The following is an 18,884-nucleotide window of genomic DNA, read 5'->3' on the forward strand; positions in this document are numbered from 1 at the left end:
GGCCACAGCCCCCGACTTTAATACATCCTCATCGGAACTAATTACAGCTGTCATGACCTTATCTCCAAATACGGTCGCATTCCAAGGTACTGGGGGTTAGGATTTCAACATCTTTTTTTTTTTTCAGTAGGGACATAATTCAACTCATGACACTGGCCTTCAATTTATGATCAAGAAGTCAAGATTTGAAAGGAACATTCCCCAGAGATTACAGATTGGGAACATTTACTCCTTGTCCCCAGGACTCCTTCCCCAGAAAGGATACAAAAATGACACCCATGCAGAAAGCTCCAACAGATAACTGGCCTGTGCTCTCGCTCTCCTCCGCCCGCCCATGCATCACTCCTCCGAGAGCTCCCAGACACGAGTCATGCATTCCAACCCCCAAGTAATATGCCACTCGACTGAAGCCGCAACAAAGTTGTTTGTGATACTAATGAACCCCGATGAAGGTTCATCTAAATAGAAGTAAAATGTCTGTTCAATGAAGGAGGGCCTCCTGAGGGAAGGGGCCCAAAAGGTTGCAAACAAAGGCATCTGGGAAAAGCCGTGTATATGAACAAATCTCAACACCGAAAAAGTATCATAGCAAATCATTACGCATTTCCCTAAATCCCCATAAAGAAACAGTCAAGCTAAAACACTTTCAGGGAACACACACACACACACAACATTGCATTTATGCCTGCCTTTGCTTCAGGAGCAGAAAGTCAGGGAGTGAGGAGGTCATTTACAAAAGCTCCCTTGCCGGTGTCTTCTACCATATTATTTCTACGTTAGGATTATTGGGCCAGTTACCCCAAGACAAATGCTGAATGGGAAACTGATCACGTTTCCCAATCTTATTTGCAAACAAGCACTTATTTCCTGCTTATCAAGGCACAGGGAGGGTACTTTGTCTGTTCAAATCATTGTCTTAAGCCAGTGATGCAAACCACTGAACAGGGTTCACCCCAGCCAGAGCCTGGACGTTCAATGTCATTGAACTCAAGGAGCAGATAATTAGTATTGAAAGGTGTGATTGCAGCCCAGTCGGCCAGGTAATCAACCCCGGATTTCTCTTCAGGATCCTAGACCAGTTGGAAATCTTAGCCCAAGAGGAGGCTGGAGGGAATTATCCTGGAAGTGTAGTATCCCTTTTCAAATATAAACACCGGACAATTATCCCAGCCAGTAAGCCCTTCCTCGCTCAGCACACAGCATCCCGGGCAGTGAGGAGAGGGGAGCCAGCATTTCCCATACAGATCTGCCTCCCGCCTTGGCTCCCTGAGGCTCTTCCACCAGCTCACATCTTCCAAGACTGTCGCAACCTTGGGATGCCTCTGCAGACTGAGCCTCTTCATTCTGCTGCTTGTTTTGCAAACATTTGGCTGCTGTGTGAGAACCTGCCTCAACCTGAGGCCTGAGCTCCTTCTTGGCTGGGATGGCAAAAGCTTCTTGAGAGGGGCCGGTCTCTTTTCCCACTCAGACCTGATGGCTTAAAGGTGGCAACTGGAATGTGTCTTTTTTGCTGTCCTTCAAAGATGGGATGCCAGGTCTCAGTTTTCAAAAGCCAACAGCTAACTTTGTCTTAAAACATGATTACATATTTAAAGGGGCACCCCTCAAAATCACAGGTTTTAGACAATTTGATAGAACCTCAAAGCAGGGCTCTAGTCTCCTTTTGACCATAGGTAACCCCTCCTCCCCCGACCAGGATACCATCTGACAAGGAAGATACATATGGAAATATAGTTGCCTCTACAGCAAAGGGTGCTTTCCCCCAGCCTACGTACAGTGCTTTGCTTTAACCAAACACAATGGCTAAGATAGTTAGGCAGCAAAATAAACTTGAGTGTCCATGAAACACTGATGCTTCCAGGCTCCCGTGAAGGCTCGGCAGCCTTTACCTGCCCCTGGTCTGGGAGGGAGGGCCCAGCGGACAAACAAAGTTTGCGCACAAGACTCCATGTATCATCAACATGTCCCATTCAGGCTTCTGCCAACCTCACGGCAGATGTGTAACTCTCTATTCTGTATTGTGGCCGTCAGTAAGATTAGGAGGAAAGAGGCTTTTTGTTCTTTAGCACTTATTTTCCACCTGGGTCAGGCCAAGCAACTCTCAGGGGCCGAGGCCCCAGAAATGGTGCTCAGAACTTCAGGCCAGGGCTGCTCCTTCCTACCTGTAGAAAATGCCGAGATTACATTCAGGTCACTGGGCAAAGGCCCTCTTGCCTTCTGAATAAGCCTCCTCTTGCTTCCATGGCACCATCTTTTTCCCAGGAGTTTATTCAGAAATTTTCAAATATCCAGAATATTCGAAAGAACCACATAGTAACAACCCATGAGGCCTATGTTTAAGTTATTGTCCTCTTCTGATGGCTCTTATATTTGTGTCTTTTTCTCCAAGCCCCATTTTTTAAGGGACCTGTCCTGGGAAACCAGTGGCATGGAGAAACAGTACCTGTGGTTGCTCAAGAGGCCCTCCCCGCCAGCGCTTCCCGCCATCCTCTTGCAGAAACGAGAAGGGCCCAGGTGACAGTGACACACAGACCTGGGTTTTGATCTCAGCCCTTCCCCTTACCAGCTCTGTGAACTTGGACGTGTTGTTGGGTCACCCAGAGCCTCAGCCTGCCTTCAATTCTATTATGCACACAGAGCTAAGCCAGTGCGCCTATGCTGAGCTTTTATCCAATGGCAGCAGCTCTTCCACATGAAGCCACGAGTTCAAATCCTCACGGTAACCACATGAGAGGGGCCCTGGTGTTACCGCTCATTGCAGAAAATTAGGCTGAAAATCTAGATCTTCTGTGTTGTGCTGCCATGGCGAAGTGAGCAGTGGTGAACAATAGCTTTTCAATGCATAATTCAAAGATTTTTTTATTATTATTATTTATTAGCAGCAGTAGCCATCGTATTTTTTAAAGAAGGCATCCAATCAGCACCCAGTTATAGCTCAGAACATAGCCAAAAAATAAGTGCTTTTCATTGTTCTGGCTTCATGTCCATCTTTTCTTTACAACTGGGGCCACTACCTAGTGCCCTAGTACTAAGAGTGACACCCCTCAACTGAGGGTTCCCCCAAAGAGCTGTTTTCTGTGTAGCCAGCAAAGACCCTTCTGGAAGACTCTACTTTGAGTACTCAGATTTTCAAGTCAGAACACAGGATGGCTTCGCTGTGCTAAACAACGGGGACTCCTACGCCATATCAGACGAACAGAATTCAGACCCAGGCACTTGGTAAGGTACACCTTTTATTGGATGAAAAATCCTTCGGTGAAAAGGGATGGAAATTTATCAAATCTAAACTCCGTCCATATGCTCTGCTGTAAACATGGCTATTGACCTTGTGGAAATATTTACAGACTGGTTCATCCCTTGCCTCTTCAGCCCAAAGATATTTTCCATGGTGGAGGCCATACAAATCCTAAACCCTGAAAGTTCCAGAGTTTGTGCCTGTAGATGCTCAGTTCTTCTCCGTTGCTGGGCTAAGGCACAGGGTCCCTTAAAGGCAAAAGGACGGCCGTCTCTCAGCCCCAAGGCTCTTGGCTGCTTCTGACACTTCCCTCCTCCTAAGCTCCTTTGAACTCACTCTAAACAGACTCCTCCATAAGACAGCATGTCAGCGTGTCTAAGCTAAGTCTCCAGGCCTTGGGAAAGGGAAAAGAAAGAGTGAGTATACGCTAAACTTTGATGAAGAACTGCCTTTGAGTAAAAGATGCGGCTGAAGCTCAGCTTTTCCAAAGTCACAGAGCAAGTTCATCAAAAAGAGAGACAGAGAAAGAGAGAGAAAACCCAGAAGGTCTGAGCCCAGTGCGTTGCTGTGTCCTAGATATTCAACAAATAATAATGCCCATTAGCATAAGTCCAGAGGCTGCAGAACAAGTACTTGGGAAGAGAGGGAAATCCCCTAAAGACACTGTCTCTCTCATAGGGGTACAGTTTCAGATGCACCAAGATAGGACACTTTTGATGGACCTGATCCATCTTGCATCCAAGAAGCAAAACCAAGGGCCTAGGCTGCATCTTTGCCACTCATAGGTGAAGAAGACACGTTAGAGTTTGGAGAGTTGGAGATAAGAGTTTTGGTAAGAGACCCCCAGCCAGGAAAGAGACAAAGATTCACAGAAGAAATGGACTTGTTCAGAAGGAAATGGACCACCCACTGGTCCAACAATGTGACTCTCCCAAAAGTAGAGTTACAGGCGATTCCAGAGCTGATCTACACAAATACGATTCTTGCTAAAATCTAAAGAGAAGAAGAAGGAATAAGGGGGGAGGAGGAATGAATTAAGGTAGCAGAGTCTATCAGCAGCCCACATACATTCATGAGAATTATATTTAAGAACTTGCTATTGGGAAAAACTAACATCTGGTGGCATTAATCCTTCCTTGGCCCGTGGAAGTTCACGGCCAACAGCTGACATGTCATCGTAGAGAAACAATCACGGATGGGGAAGAGAAAACGGTGTTTTAGGTGGGCTGGCAGCACAACTCTGTGGAATGCCCTGTTTTTTAACATACCCACAGAACTATGGGAAGCCAAGTGTTCTTTGCGCCGGGCCAGACTTTCCTACCCCACCTTGGGGGTCTGCCAGTTTTCGCTGGCTCTCTCTGCGCTGTCAAGCCTTCTTGTGAAATGACTGGTACTTCCTGCTTCCCGTCGCACCCCAGACCCAGACACACCACTTCTCCCTGGGTATCCGCCCTATGGTTTAATGAAAGGGAGCCAAGGGGCTCTTGAGGACACAGAAGCCCCTGTTCAGATGAGGACGAAAAGAACAGGCTCATTTCCCTCCCTGTTTCCGAGTTTTCCTCCACCTTTCTGTGCTCGCTCCCCCATCCCTTCCCGCGGTTGCTGCTTCCTGGCTCTAATTCAGCAGTACATTCTTGCTCCTCTGTGTCCCAGCCTCCCAGCTGCAAGGCCATAGGGATGTTCAGGGAGCTCCAGCTCCAAGAAATTCTCATCTCCATAGACCTGTCTACCCACCTCCCACCTGGCCTCCAGAGAAACAGCCAACATTCCTTCAGTCCCACAGAGAAAGGGTGTGACTTGGATTACTCAATGAAGCCTCCCAGCCAGCATCTTGTGCCCCCAGAACAATAGAGTCATATTTTTCTTGGACTTCCTCCGTTTTATTTGGTTTCTCCTTTGATTAGCAGAAAGAACTCCTCTCCCTCCCTCTGCTTTCCTTTATAATCCACCAGCCCAGCTCTAGTGTTCTTCCTGCAGAATTTCAACCCCCAGCTTTAGTCAGTTAAAGTCCTAGACCATGAACTTGAGTGATGTCAGTGAGCTTTGCTCCCGGGCTTTCTCACACGTGGGAATCATCTCTTGGGAGTCTACAGCCCATCTCTGATCTGTTTCTTTTGGATGCTAATCCCAGGACGCTGGGTGAGGTGTTAGTCAGACTGACCTTTCCCGTTTTCTGAGTCAGTGATCTTAGATCACTAAGTCAGGCACTAAGTGTTGAAAATGAAAATCAATGTGTGGGGCCTGCCAGAGGGATCCAGGAAGGTGGGAACAGAGGGGTGAAAGGGGAAGGTGACACCTTGGTTTGGGTTGAAACAAACAAACAAAAACCTACCTATCTGCTATCAAATCTACCCTCATCAGAAAGAATTCTTATTTGGCGTAAGGCTCACATTACAAAGACGACTACATGGACATGACCCCCTCTTGACATATATTACTTCTGAAAGAGGTGGCGCATGTCTGAAGTCTCAAGGGATCTCCATCTATCCCCAAACAACCAAATCTCCTGGTATTCAGGGAATTTTCTGTTTAGCTCTCTGCTGAACTCTGGAGGTATGTCAGGCTGCAAGGGGTGTTCACGGAATATTTTACCTCTCACCAGGTGGGGGCATTTAGGACCCCCCCTCCCCCATTCCACCTCCAGCTTCTCTGTCATGCAAACAGATCTCACAGAACAACAACGCTAATAATGCCAGGTGCTTGGTTTGGGTGGGCACCCTAAGTCCAGCTCTTGTCATGGAGGTCAAAATCCAAAGTAAGCCTGAGTGCAAGCACGCACCTTAAATATCTACAGGAATTCAGACCAGGCAACTTCTCCTATTTTCAATATAAGAAAAATGGCTTCTTGAGAAGCAAAACGTTTTGTAGGAGTCACGCAACTATTTTCAGGAACCCAGAGATCATATTCTCTGTCTAAGAAACTTTGGATATGGAATTATTACTTGAAAGATAGAAGACAACTGTACTGTGTCGACAAAAATTGGCTTGTAGATTTAAGCAAATATTGGAGGTTCAGAGCTCCTGTATCTCTCAGACCAACAATACAACATTTGCTCCTGCCTAACGCATTTCAGCCTGTCGTCTGGACGGCCTTCTCCTTAAACAAATTAAGCCTAGCAGGTGCGATTCTTTTCAACAAATATTTGCTGAGCATCAGTTATATGCAAGGCATTTGCTCAAGTCAGATAATAAAAAAAAATACTAAATCTGCCTGTGAAACAAACCATATGATACTCTCTATGTACACGTTTCCAAAATTCAGCCGCTGCTCTCCTCTTTTCTCCACACTCCTGTTGTCAAGCAGAGACAACTTGATTAGGAAAGCAAAGAAATTACCCCTGTCTTCTCTTCCCTGAGAACAAGCGTGCAGACACATGCATGCACACTGGTGTAAAATAATTATTTGTCCAGTAAGATTTACACATATGTCATGGAGATAAATATACAAGGCCTGTCTAATTCTGAACTCCAAATATGCACCCATTATTTTTTAAGGCTCCACAAAGAGAGAAAAAGAGAAAAGGAGAACTCAGCAAGACCCTGAAGGAATCAGATCCCTTTCTATATTGTCAGGTAATTGTTAGCAGAAATCGGCTGTAATAACAAGCCATTTTAGAGGAATGCCAATTCCATTCTATCCTGCTTAAAGAAGACCCAGAGTCCGCCTTTGTTCCTAACCTGGGCAGTTTTGAGACAATAACAATACCTTCTTTCAGAAACAGGGGAATCGGAAGGGTGGGACTCCTGCTCTCCCAGATAAGCGCTGGCAGAAGAGGTGACTGCTCTCCAGAGGGAGGCTGGAGCTGGCCCTCAAGGGTCAGCCGGGAGCCCAGAGGGCCAGCCTTGTCAGAGGGAGAGAGCTGGGGGGGGCGGGGGGGAGGCGGGGAGGCGGGCAGAAAGACAGGGTCTTGTTTTCAGAAACTTAAAAAAAACTCTCCACTCCTCCCCCACGTGGATTCTTGAGCCAAGGCCTCCGCCCGCCCGCCCGTGGTGGCAGCACCAGCAGCTCCCAGGAAACGTCAAACATCACTGTCCGCCCTGCAAGACAGTGTGTTTGCCGTCTGGGACTCCTTCACACAGCTGATTCCTTCCAAGAGTCTGAGGTTTAGGGTTTGGGTGAGCCTGATGGTTAGCCTCCCCGCCCCCCTTACCTTTTTATTCACAGTTTCCAATACACAAAGCACTCTATAACAGCCATGGAAACCTTCGTGACCACAGAATTAGAGAACAGGCGCACACCAGGAAGGCCTAGGGGAGTGTCCAATTATGTGGCACAGACGTGTGGCATTCTCTTTTTCTAATCAGGTCCCAAAAGGGACATGTCTTTGCAAAAAGACCAGGCTGACAAGGGCTGGAGCACAGCGTGACCTGACAGATTATGGAGTGAAGTTGCCCTTGCATTGGCCACCTTGGGTTGTCACCAACCCCTGAGCTAGGCCTCTCTGAGATGCTCGGGAGAAGTTTGTGGAGTGACCCTGCGCTGCTTTGTTAAAGAGCTCCCTGTCACTGTCAGGACGCCCCGGGGACCTCCCAGAGGCAACAGTCCTAGCCTTTGGATTTGCTATTGCTCTCATTTCCACTGGCCCCCCTGACTCCCCTGAGAGGGATCTGAGCTCAGGGAACAGCCATAAGATGTGCTATGCAACTAAACGATCTTTGTCTTTCTCTGGAAACTTTTGTTCCTGTTCCAAGCATTGGCCTTCGCCCCACTTTTTCATTATTTCCCACCTGTTACGCAGGAATAATGGGCAAAAATTAAGACTGAGTCCAGCTGAATTCTCATCTGGCTCTTTCATCCAGAAAACAGCTAAAGAAGAATGGGCAGGACATCCTCACCCTCAGGGAACCTGAATTCCAAGTCTCCCAGCCACCTACATGCCCGCCCTTGGTCTGCTTCCCTGTTCTTTCAACCAGCATCGCAGCCCTCTTCCTACAGGCTAAACACAATTGAGTTTTCCACAGCAGTCTTTGCTGTACAAATGAAACATGCTATCGTTCAGACCAGGTGGGGACCAGAGGATTCTCATCTTGATTTTACCCCAAAAGAGTGTGAATTTCACCTACATGGCCCCTCAATGTTTAGGCAGCAGGGGGCAAAATGCCTCTAAAGGCCCCCATGGGAGGTGCAGACCACCCATGAGGCCATCGGGCCATCCCTTCATCCAGGGCAAGATGCCAGACAGCCACTGAGATCCAGTGATTCCCAGCAGCCCCCTTTTCCTTCCCAGGTCATTGTCGTCCATGGACGACCTCGCTCGGGGACTGTCACTCCCAAATGTGAATTAACATCACCCCACAAAACACAGAGTCCAAAGGAAATAAGACAAGGCCGAAAAGAAGTGAGGCCACGAGTAAATGGCTTCCCTTCCTGGAGAATAAAGATGATGAGGGCAGAGCCCATTCAGTCTTCGTGTCAAATGAGTTTCTACAATATATAGTAAGCATCAAGCTTCCAAGAGTTGGTAGCTAGCGTTCTTGTTTCACTGCTGTCGTGAGTATTGGTTTTCACCCCTGAACAGTCAGAGCTCTGAGAGTTTGGACACGTGAATTAACCAATCTGAACCTCAGCGTTCCCGTCTGTTAAATGGGGGGAAGGATAAGAACTTCCACGCGAGATTTTCTGGGGGAGATGCAGGTGATACATCCAGGTGAAAACCCTTTGCAGATTGGCAAGCTCACAGGAAGGGCTGGGCAAACATTTCTTCGTATTCATCAACGTGCCCCCAAGAAGCAGAAAAGAAAAGGGACAGAGTGACAACCTTCCCTTGCTCACCTTCCCTTTTGGAAGGCCTTGTACTTCCAAAATCATGAGGGTGATCCAGGTCGAAGGGGACAATGACATCCCGTTTCTGGTTGGGAGAACAAAATAATTTTGAGAATCTGGACACATCTGGATCCAGATACAACAAGGCTGGCGTGGAAGCCAAAGAAGAAAGAAACCCTGACACATTTGGGGGTGAAATGAGTCCCCGGAAACCAAGTCCACCAAGGCACTGCTACTGCACACCCAGCGACGTTCTCGTGAAAAGGAAATTAAAAGCAGGAAAGACACAGTGGAGGTGCATGGTTCAAGTCACACTTTGTTCTCTGCTCCTCCCAGACAAAGGCAGCCAAACCCTGATTAGGGGAGAAGGGAGGAGATAAGATCAGAGACACGCTTCACAAAAGCGTGGAGCCCCAGTCCCTCCACATGACCCAAAAAAGAGCCGGAGCCCAAGCCAGGGGCTTGGAGAACAATGAAAACCTGGGGGAGTGGGCTCAGCTGGCCTGCCTGCACTCTGAGGGCCGCGCAGCAGCGGCGTGTGGAATTCTGAGTGCGCGTGGGCACGCAGGGGAGGCAGTCAGCACCCCAGCTCCGGACTGGACCTGCCTCCCCCCATCAGCCGTATGACCTTGAGCAAGCTACACGCTGCTTTCAGAGCTTCTGTGTCTGTCCATGAAAATCAAAGAGAGTGATTTCTTCCCTTCACTCCCTTCTAGGCATGTCCAGGGAATAGAGTTGGTGAGTGGACAAGGGCACTTCAGAAACAGAAGGAGGATGCAGCAGCGAGCAATATTCATTTGCAATGAAATTATTTTACAGCAATAGGTTAGATAAAGGCACACGAGCAAATGAGTACATCTGTGCAGATGAATACGTGTGTGCTGGATGTGCAAGTGGGTGAAAGAGAGAGAGAGGATAGGGTGTGTGCTCCCAAGACCCCCTGAGTGATCCCCTGCTGTTTGGTAGGAACTGTGAGACCAAGCAATCACTGGTTGTGGGGGCAAAGGGGTCGAGATCACAGGAGTGGGTGGCACAGTGCCCTGGACAGAGCAGGGAGAGAGCAGGCTGTAAACAGACGAGGCCAAGCCAGAGGCTTCTCCTCCCCAGAGGCTTCTCCTCCGGGTGCTGAAATCCATGTTTCCTACAGGCAGTGCATGCCCATTGGCTGGAAGACGATGCCCATCCCGGACCCCTCACTGCATCGCCCCACTCTTCCCAGCAACAGGTGTCACCCAGGAGCAGCAAAAAGCTGTGGCCCTCTGACATTCAGTAACTAATGAATACCTGTTGACATGAGCTCCGCCCACCCCACCCACCCCACCCACCCCACTCTCAAGCCAGTGCAAGTGGTCCTGAAGCTAGCTAGTGTTTCTTTCCTCCTGTTTCTCATTTTCCTCTACCTCCCCTTTTCGCCCCCACTTCTTCCAAATACATCACAGTTTGGAAATAGGAGCAGGGGTGGAAATGGATGATTTTGTTTTTTGAGTGCTTCTGGTTGAAGAAGATGTAGGGTGTTAGGTCCAAGCTGTATTGTAGGTGTCCCCAGAGTCTCCAGACATCGCATATCCACATATACACTTTTTTTGCTCACCTTCCCTTTAAATCACCTCCCCCCTCGGGAGGAGTTCGGGAGGGACTTGTGCTTCTGGGGTTCCTGGGACTGCCGTCCCTGGGGCCATCTGGGAGTCATTAGTGTGCAGATTTCAGGTAGCTCCAGCCACACGTGCAGCCCACATGACACCCCCTAATTCTATACCCACAGGTCTCCTTCTCCAAACAAACATCAGCTCCGTTTGCAGAGAGAAGCAAATGCCTCCCTTAGAGGAGCTGCCGAGGAAAGCCAGGTCATAGCTGCCTCCTCTGCACTGGTCCACACCCCCCTGTCCAACCACCCCTGACCACCACTCATTTGGCAGTCAGCCGCACCACGGCTCATCCAGGCAAGGACTGTGCCTCTCGTCCTTAGAAAAGCAAGCAAGAAAACCAGGAAGAAAAAAAATATTTATTATCGTTGTATATTTGGGTAGCAAAGTCCTGGGGTTTTTAGAGGTTCTGATATGTTAATAATGATTTCAGTTTGTGGTTTGATTGTTTTCTCAAAACCTGTAAATCCAGGCCAGAAATGTATAAAGATTGCAATCTGAAAGCTTCATTTCCATCACTCCAATTATTCTCTAAAGGCACAGCTCCAACACCCTTCCTTATAGAAAAAAGGGGGAAGCGGAGGGAATTTAGAACAGGATTCTAGGGCGAGGACAGAATTCTTTATGAATGACATGAGCAGCCATCTACAGGACACTTTTTCAGGGGAGCCATAAAAACATCCCATCTGACTGCTAAAGCTTAACACTATGTGACTGGTAGCTCTAATCTACCATTAGATATTCATTGCTTTGGCTACAATTTGGTCATTCATTCCCTCCATGAACATTTACTTAGCAGAGTCTGTGTGACACATATGACAAAGGATACAAAGAGGATAACACTGTGCCCTTGTCCTCAAGGAGATCATACTTTATCGGTGAGCACACATACATAAAGGACAAACAAAAGCACCGAGAGGCATGCAGAAAATATCGTAAGAACACAGAGATGGAAGCAAATACCTACTCCTGGGGAGCCCTCAAGTCTGCATAGAAGGGTTAGCATTTGAATTGGATCTCTATCCTCTATTAAAGTCTAGCTGCCTCATAGGCTGAGAACATACAAAACCTTAATAGTCACTTACTCCATAGTCTGAATGAGTCTCATATACTTACAAGGAAAAATCTTTTTCTTTTATTTGGGAAAGATACCCTTCCCTAAAAAGGGAGAGGCCTGCCTGATGGTGGGGTCGGGGGCAGCTTTATAAGGAAATGAGTCCCAAGTACAAGAGAAAGGGAAATCTGAAAGATGGGGAATAAGTCAGTACCCAAATCCAGCAGCACTGGCTAGTTCCTGCATGAGGCATTGAGCAGGACAGGAAGGGGCTTGGGGAATCAGTGCTGCCCTTAGGAATGAGCAAATGAGGGCAAATCTATAATCCTTTTTCCTTAAGGAAACATCGATTGTGACTTTTTGGAATCAAAGGAAAATCTAATGTTTTCTTCAAACCCATTCTTCTTTTTTTCAATTACAGTTTACATTCAATATTATTCTGTATTTGTTTCAGATGCACAACAAAGTGGTTAGAAAATCATGTATTTTACAGAGTGGTCCCCCCTTCCCCACTGTTCTAAGCACCCGCCTGGCCTCATACCCAGTTATCATGATATTACTGACTGCATTCCCCATGCCTTAATCGACAGCTCTGTGGCTGTTCTGTAACTACTAACTTGTAGCACTTAATCTCTTCACCTCTTTCACCCATCAAATGCATTCTTAAGTCTCAAAGGCGACTTCAGTCACTCTGCTGGTCTGCTTGACTAAAAAATTAGACAGAAGTACAGTTGGGTCCAGGAAGCCCGGGGACTGAAGAAGAAGGCAGGTGAGTGAGTGTTCATTCCACCCATCCTCTGCCTCACCTGTCCAGGTTAGTATCTTGGCTAATGATACTACCCCAAGAGTTGCTGAAGCAGGTTTCAGGCCTCGCTGGGCCCAGGAAGGTGGTCTTAGAGGCAAACACCCCACCAATATCACTCTGAAGCCCTGCTTTCCTCAGACCTAAATTCCTGGAGGCGGGTCAGAATCCAGGGAACCTAAGTGCCAGGAAAATAAAAAGCAATTAGTGACTTTTGCTTCAGGCAGAATCTAAAGGGGAAAAAGAAATCTTGGCGCCCCACAAAACTCTACCTCCCTGGGCCTCTTCCGGAACCACAATGTTCAGCCCACTCAGCGCTTGGCCAATGCCACTCTCTCCTCCCCCAGATTTCTTTGCTCCTGGAAAATCATCTGGAAACTGTCATCACCACTGTGCTGGTTGGCAGATGTCCCCCAAAGAGAGAGTGAAGCGTACCACACACTACAAGGCATTTCTGGGCTCGGACCAAGAAAGGGGGAGCGGTGGGTGCGAGATGATGGTTCAGGCAAAGAGCAGCACAGCATCACCAGGGATAGAAGAGAGGGGACTTCCTGGGGCCAAGCGGTGGGAAGGACTCTCACACTGAGCCAGGAGCTCTGGACCACTTCTCCCTGCGCTGTGCCTCCCCGTGGCACTTCGATGGAGCCTCAGGGTGCAGCTCTCTGTGGCCCGTGCATTCTTTCAGAGCAAGAGAAGGGGCACCCGTGGAAGAGGCCAAGAAAGAGGGTCTCAGAACAGTAAACGCAGAGGGCAGAGCAGAGTGTGGAGGGCATAGGCCGAATCCTGATGGAAAGCAGACACGGGGACAATTAAACGCAGGGACCCTTTTTGTCCCCTTTGGATGTTCAGGCACACAGTCAGCCTGAAGGGATGTGTGATGCAGGTCGGGCTAACTGGGAGAGAGAGGGCAAGTGAATGATGGACATGGAACCACAGAGGATGAAGAAGACAAGATGTCTCCACGGCATTGTACCTGGAACTCTAACCTGCCCTCTGGTGTCCTAGAGCCAAGCCTCAGACCTACAGACCCCGCTCCAGCTCCCCCAGCGCATGCGCAGCCTCCGTCATCCACACCTCACAAATTTGCAAGAACCTCGTTTGCTGTCCATAATACCTTATGCATTTAATACAGTTCAGGTTCCAACAAAAGCTGGATGCAGGCTCCTTCAGAAGACGCTGGAGCCAGGTCCCTGGGGGGAAGAGGACCCTAGCGGAGTGGATGGATGCCTGAGTGGATAGGTCTGCGCCAAGACCACCCACCTTACCTTCCTTTCCCAGCAGAGAAGTCAGCCCTCAGTCAAACAGCACCTTTCCCTCGGGCTGCTGAGGGAAACATCTCCACAATGGACGCATCTCCATTGCTCCAAGAAAAGGAGCATTGAAGGGGAGAGATGCCTACATTTAGGGCCCTTTCCGGCTCTATCTTGAAGATAGAATAAATGCCCCAATACTTGAACCTAGGGTGACCGTATGCCCCTAAATTATATCAGGAGCTGCTTGCTTGTCTCTGTTTTACACATGGATATTAAGGCAGATGAGACTAAAGAGTCCTCTTCTGCCAACCGAAGTTGAGTTTTGTGAGCTTTCTGGGCACCCCAAAGGGAAGCAGTTTTTGCATTTGGTCCCTGCCTGGTCCAGGCTGTGGGCCTTCCCTCACTGGGGGAGAAGTGGATTCCACACCTAAGACTCGGCATGAAACAGGACAATCTGCTCTTTCTCACTGGAGGCAAATGCATTTTGTACTAAAGAAAGTGACAAGGACACTGTGAGAGTTTCTGGTTCTTAATGATTTAAAGGGAGGGACACCAAAACCAAAACCAAAACCTGTCCCTCTCCTATACCAGGCCAAATTTCACACTCATCCAAAAAAAAAAAAAAAGAAAGAAAGAAAAGAAAAGAAAGAAAGAAAAAGAGGGTGGGGGAAAAAAACGTCATGTAAGAACGCACTTAATCTTTTTTTACATCAGTGAAAAGGGGCCTTGGAAGATATCATAGAGAAATGGAGGAAAAAGACGGGGGGCGCAGGAGGGCGGGGACCCAAACAAATAAACAAAAACCCTGCTTTTTCAAAATCCCTGATCTGTCTACTGGAGGCTGGGAGAGCACCCTTGCTTCTCTGTCTAAATAAACCCAGGGCGGAATCAGTACTAGTGCAGCCTGTCTCTCCCGTGCGCTTGCAGACGGCGACTCGCACCAAAAAATTAATTTGAAACAAACAATCACAAGGCAAGAAGCCCAGCGAGTCCCACGTCCCCGGTTGTTTTCTCCCGGAATTCGCAAAGCCCTCGGGCTGTTTCACCTGGCTCTCAAACCGCCTACCCCCTGCCGTTTTCGTGACCTTACAGCTCCTAAAATCCTCCGAGACCTTAGCCCCCACCCTAAATTCGTCACTCTCCAGGAGACTCCAAAGTTGGGGGCTGACCTCATGACCTTGGCCCTCCTGGAGCCCTGGGGCCGAGGGCGCCGCCGCGGAGCTCCAACCAGAGGGCGGGAGCCAGGGCTGCGGGCTTCGGCCCCCGCGCAGGGCTCGCCCGCGGCGGAGCGGAGCCCAGCTCGCAGGTTGGAGAACGCCGGGTTTGGCCCCTTAAATCTATACGTTCGAGGGACCAGGGAGACAATCTCTGCCCGGGGGGGCCTTCCAGGTCCTCCTGGGACAGAAAAGAACTGAAAGACACAAGACACTTGGTCTTTAATTCAGTTACTTTCAAAAATGTGTATTAATAGTATTTCTCCCGTTCGGTGGTTCGATAGAGACCTCTTCCCCTATTGGGAAAGATCCGAAACAATCGCCCGCCCAATGGGACTTCTTAGAGGGAGCCGCGGGTTAAAGTCCCTTCAGACTGAGGCGAAGCCATCGCTCAAGAGCCCACCGTCCCCTCGGGGAGCCGTTTAAAAAGCGTTCTGAGCATCGCAGCTCCTTCCTGTGGGCGCACTCCCAGGTCCCAACACCCCGAAACGGAGAGGTGACTGAGGTGGGGAGGAGGGGCAGGTGCGAACCCCTGTCTGCAGAGGAAGTCCACGGGCGAAGCGCGGCCCATGCGCCCGCGGAGTCCCCCGCAAAGGAGGCGCCGCTGCGCTGAGCGCTTGCTTTACTTGTATTTGTAAGCAAGACGAAGGCACCTTCCGCAGAAAATGCCTGAAAGATATTTAAAAGAGGAAACTTGGGGAGGAGGGAAAAAAATTTTTTTAAAAAACCCGACCTGGGAAATGTCCCGCAGGCCGTTCTAGGGATGCTTGAGTGGCGGCTTCCTTGTGTCTTGACTAAAGTTGAAGAAATTTAGGATTTGAAGAAGGAGGCGAGGCAGAAGAAGAAAGGCGCAAAGTCCCTTTGGGACGGAAACTTCCCACTCCCACACGTCTTTTTCCTCCTCCAATAGCCAGCCAGCTGCTCTGTCTCTGGCTTTGGCTCCTGTCCGAACCCCGGGAGCCGCGATAGGGTCCAGTCATTGCTGCCCCGAGACCCCGCCGGGCACCCGGGAGCACATGGACGGTTCCCACTTCCCTCACCCGACACCTCCTGCCCACCTCATCCCTCTTTCTCTCTGAAAACAGAAAAGGGAAGAAACCTGAAAAGCCCCCCTTTGGCCTTCAGTTTTAGAGAGCGCCAGGGGTCTGCGGTCATTAGTCATGAATGACACAGGACCACCGATAATCCCCCTGAATAGGGCGCCCGTTTGGGGAGAAACACTCAAGTAGGAATGTACAGGCACCTGCGTTTACAGAACGTGTTTCTGGGAGGTCTGCAGGCCTGCGATGGGACAGACACGCACACACACTTGGGCAAAATGTCCAAAGGTCACATTTATTCAGCCGGCCACGGATATTTATTGCGCCCCTACGAAGCTACCTGAAACTTTCCTTTTCCCTTTCGGCGTTGTTGCCCAGCCCAGCGCCTGTCCTAGAGCCGGCTTACCTGACGCTCCTTGCAAAGAGAACTGGTGGTGCCGGGCACGAAAAGCGGCCGCACCAGGCTCTGCGCCCAGTGAAAAATACCAATTACCGAGGAGCGTCTGGGAGCGCAGGGCGCGGGGACCTGAGGACCCCAAGGACTGGGGTCTTTTACCTGCAGGGAGCCTGGCCCTGGACAGTCGTCAGGAGAAGGGGTATGCCCGGCTCTGAGCGTCTCTACAGAAACCGGGGTGCCCAGGGCTGAGATCTTTGGGAGATTCAGCTGCTCACCCCAACCAAATTCTTCTAGGAAGTGCATCCCTGCTGAAAGCGGATTCAGACCCGGTCTCCACTTCTGCTAAGGAATTTGGAGGAGGGAGGTTGTGTTCTTAATTCCTCAGGTATGGGGAACCCCATCCACCAAGCCGCTCGCCCGGGTCCCGAGACACACCACCCCCACTCTTGCACTGTGCGTGAGCACCGCGTGCTTGCACCGCCCCACAGAGCCGGAGAAACTCGCTCTTCGCCAAGAACTCTGGGTTCCCGCCTTGGCGCCCGCGTAGACGCGGAGAGAGATTGGCGTCCCCGGGTGGGGAAATTGAGCCCGGCGCCTGCCCTGGAAAAAGAAGGGGGTGGGGGATCCCAGACCTCGGCTTCCCGAGGTGCCCCTTGGGATCCGCTCGCCCCTCCACGTCTCCGCTCCCGGCGGCAGAGCTCGCTGGGCTGGCTCAGGTGCTGGGACCAATGCGCGTCGTCGCGTACGTGAGAAGTGCCACCGGCTCCCGGTCCCTTTTCTGACCAGCGTCCTTTCCCTCCCTTGACCCCACCAGACTGTGGACCCTACAGAGCAGCTTTAGCTCTGGGCAGAACGCTGTGGCTAGCACTTGGGCCAACGGCCTCAGTTTCCCCATCTATAATCTCAACTCTGAGAAAGTGTTCCTTTAGCCTTGGCTGTATGTGAAGCGGGTCCTCAGGTGGGAGGCTGTGCGTGTTTTCAAAGGCAGGAAGGAGAGGCCAGAGGTGACCAGGGAAAATCACACGGGAGCAAACCGAGCCCTGAGTTGGGGGCGGGGAGGAGTTGGCACCCAGGTCCCTGCAGAAATACAGGACCACCCCATGGGCTAATCGATGGTGCCCACGTGTTAGACTCGGCCTGGTCCTGGCACGCCTAGCAGAGGACAGCGCTTGGCACCTGGAAGATGGGGTGGGGGTAAGGGGTCTTTCTCGTGGTCTTGGTTTCCACATTCTGCGCAGAATACAAATCTCAGGCATCTAGAATGGTCTTTTTGTCTATGGATACGCACCTTCTAATTCCCTTAACTGGACTTCCTAGAGGTGGATGCGCACGGGAGGGAATATCGTGTGGAATTTCTGCAGAGATAAATCTCAGCAGCAAAGCAGTTCTGATTGAGTGGAACACACCACGTTCCATCAACACCACCAAAGTTTTCCTGCAGTTTCTGAGCTAGACAGTTTCTGGGCTTTTGGCGCCCCCTCTGGATGCAGCTAAGAATTGCACTCCATTTTTTAAGTCAACCGATTGTTTATCCTCTTTTCAAAAAGATACAAGAATACGAAATGCTTGCATCAAACGAACAAAAATGTATGCAGTACAGTAATTTACGATTTAAAATGCTATATATTATTTATATCCTATTACATAATTGTATTAAAGTATATTTGTATACGTACGTAATTATCTTCACAAATATTTAGTGAAATATTTCAAACTATCTTCAAGTCAAGGTGGTCTTCTCTGCGTTTTATGCCACTAAATATGTGAATTGCAATAAAATGGAACTAAATACATACGTCTTCCCCTTCCCCTAGTTCTAGTCTCTGAATCTCCTCCTGGGTCAGGTGTCCCCGAATCACACAGTTGTATTCACAAATGTCTCCTTTCAAGGACAGAGAAATCAGTCCACACTACGCGGGACTTTTTCTCCCCCCAAAAGACGACGTTGTTCTTATACTTTCCCGGCGTATTAAGCGGCCACGAATGCAAGACTGCTGCATGGAGATCTCTTAAACACAAAAACAAACTCTTAGGTACCAGGGACATCCACTGAGTTACATTTGATTAAAGAGCAAATACTATCTACCAGGGCTGCAACTTACTGCTTTCTAAAGAGTGCCGTTTTCTTTAAGAAAGGTCGAGTTTTTCAGAGGAAAATGAGATTTTTAAAAAATTCTTCAAGGAAAACAGTCCTTTAAATCTTGTCATAGTGTCCGCAATTTGCAAATTAGAAATGAACAAATCCTTGGGCCCATTCACAATAGCGATAATTCGAATCGAGGCGGCTATTTGCGGGAGCCAGGAAAGGGGAAGCTGAAATTTAAGGGTTTGCCACGGTCGTGCGTTCATTTGTGATTCTGAAGGCAAGTAACCCACAAGCGACTAAGGTTTTTCTCCCCCAGAAAAGATACCCAACCAGACTCTAAGCATTTGTGTAAACACAAAGATTGTGCTCAAATCACACTTGAAAGTACTACATCAG

The sequence above is a fragment of the Sturnira hondurensis genome, unplaced genomic scaffold (assembly GCF_014824575.4).
Source record: "Sturnira hondurensis isolate 20B ecotype Veracruz unplaced genomic scaffold, ASM1482457v3 Scaffold0018728, whole genome shotgun sequence".
NCBI lineage: Eukaryota > Metazoa > Chordata > Mammalia > Chiroptera > Phyllostomidae > Sturnira > Sturnira hondurensis.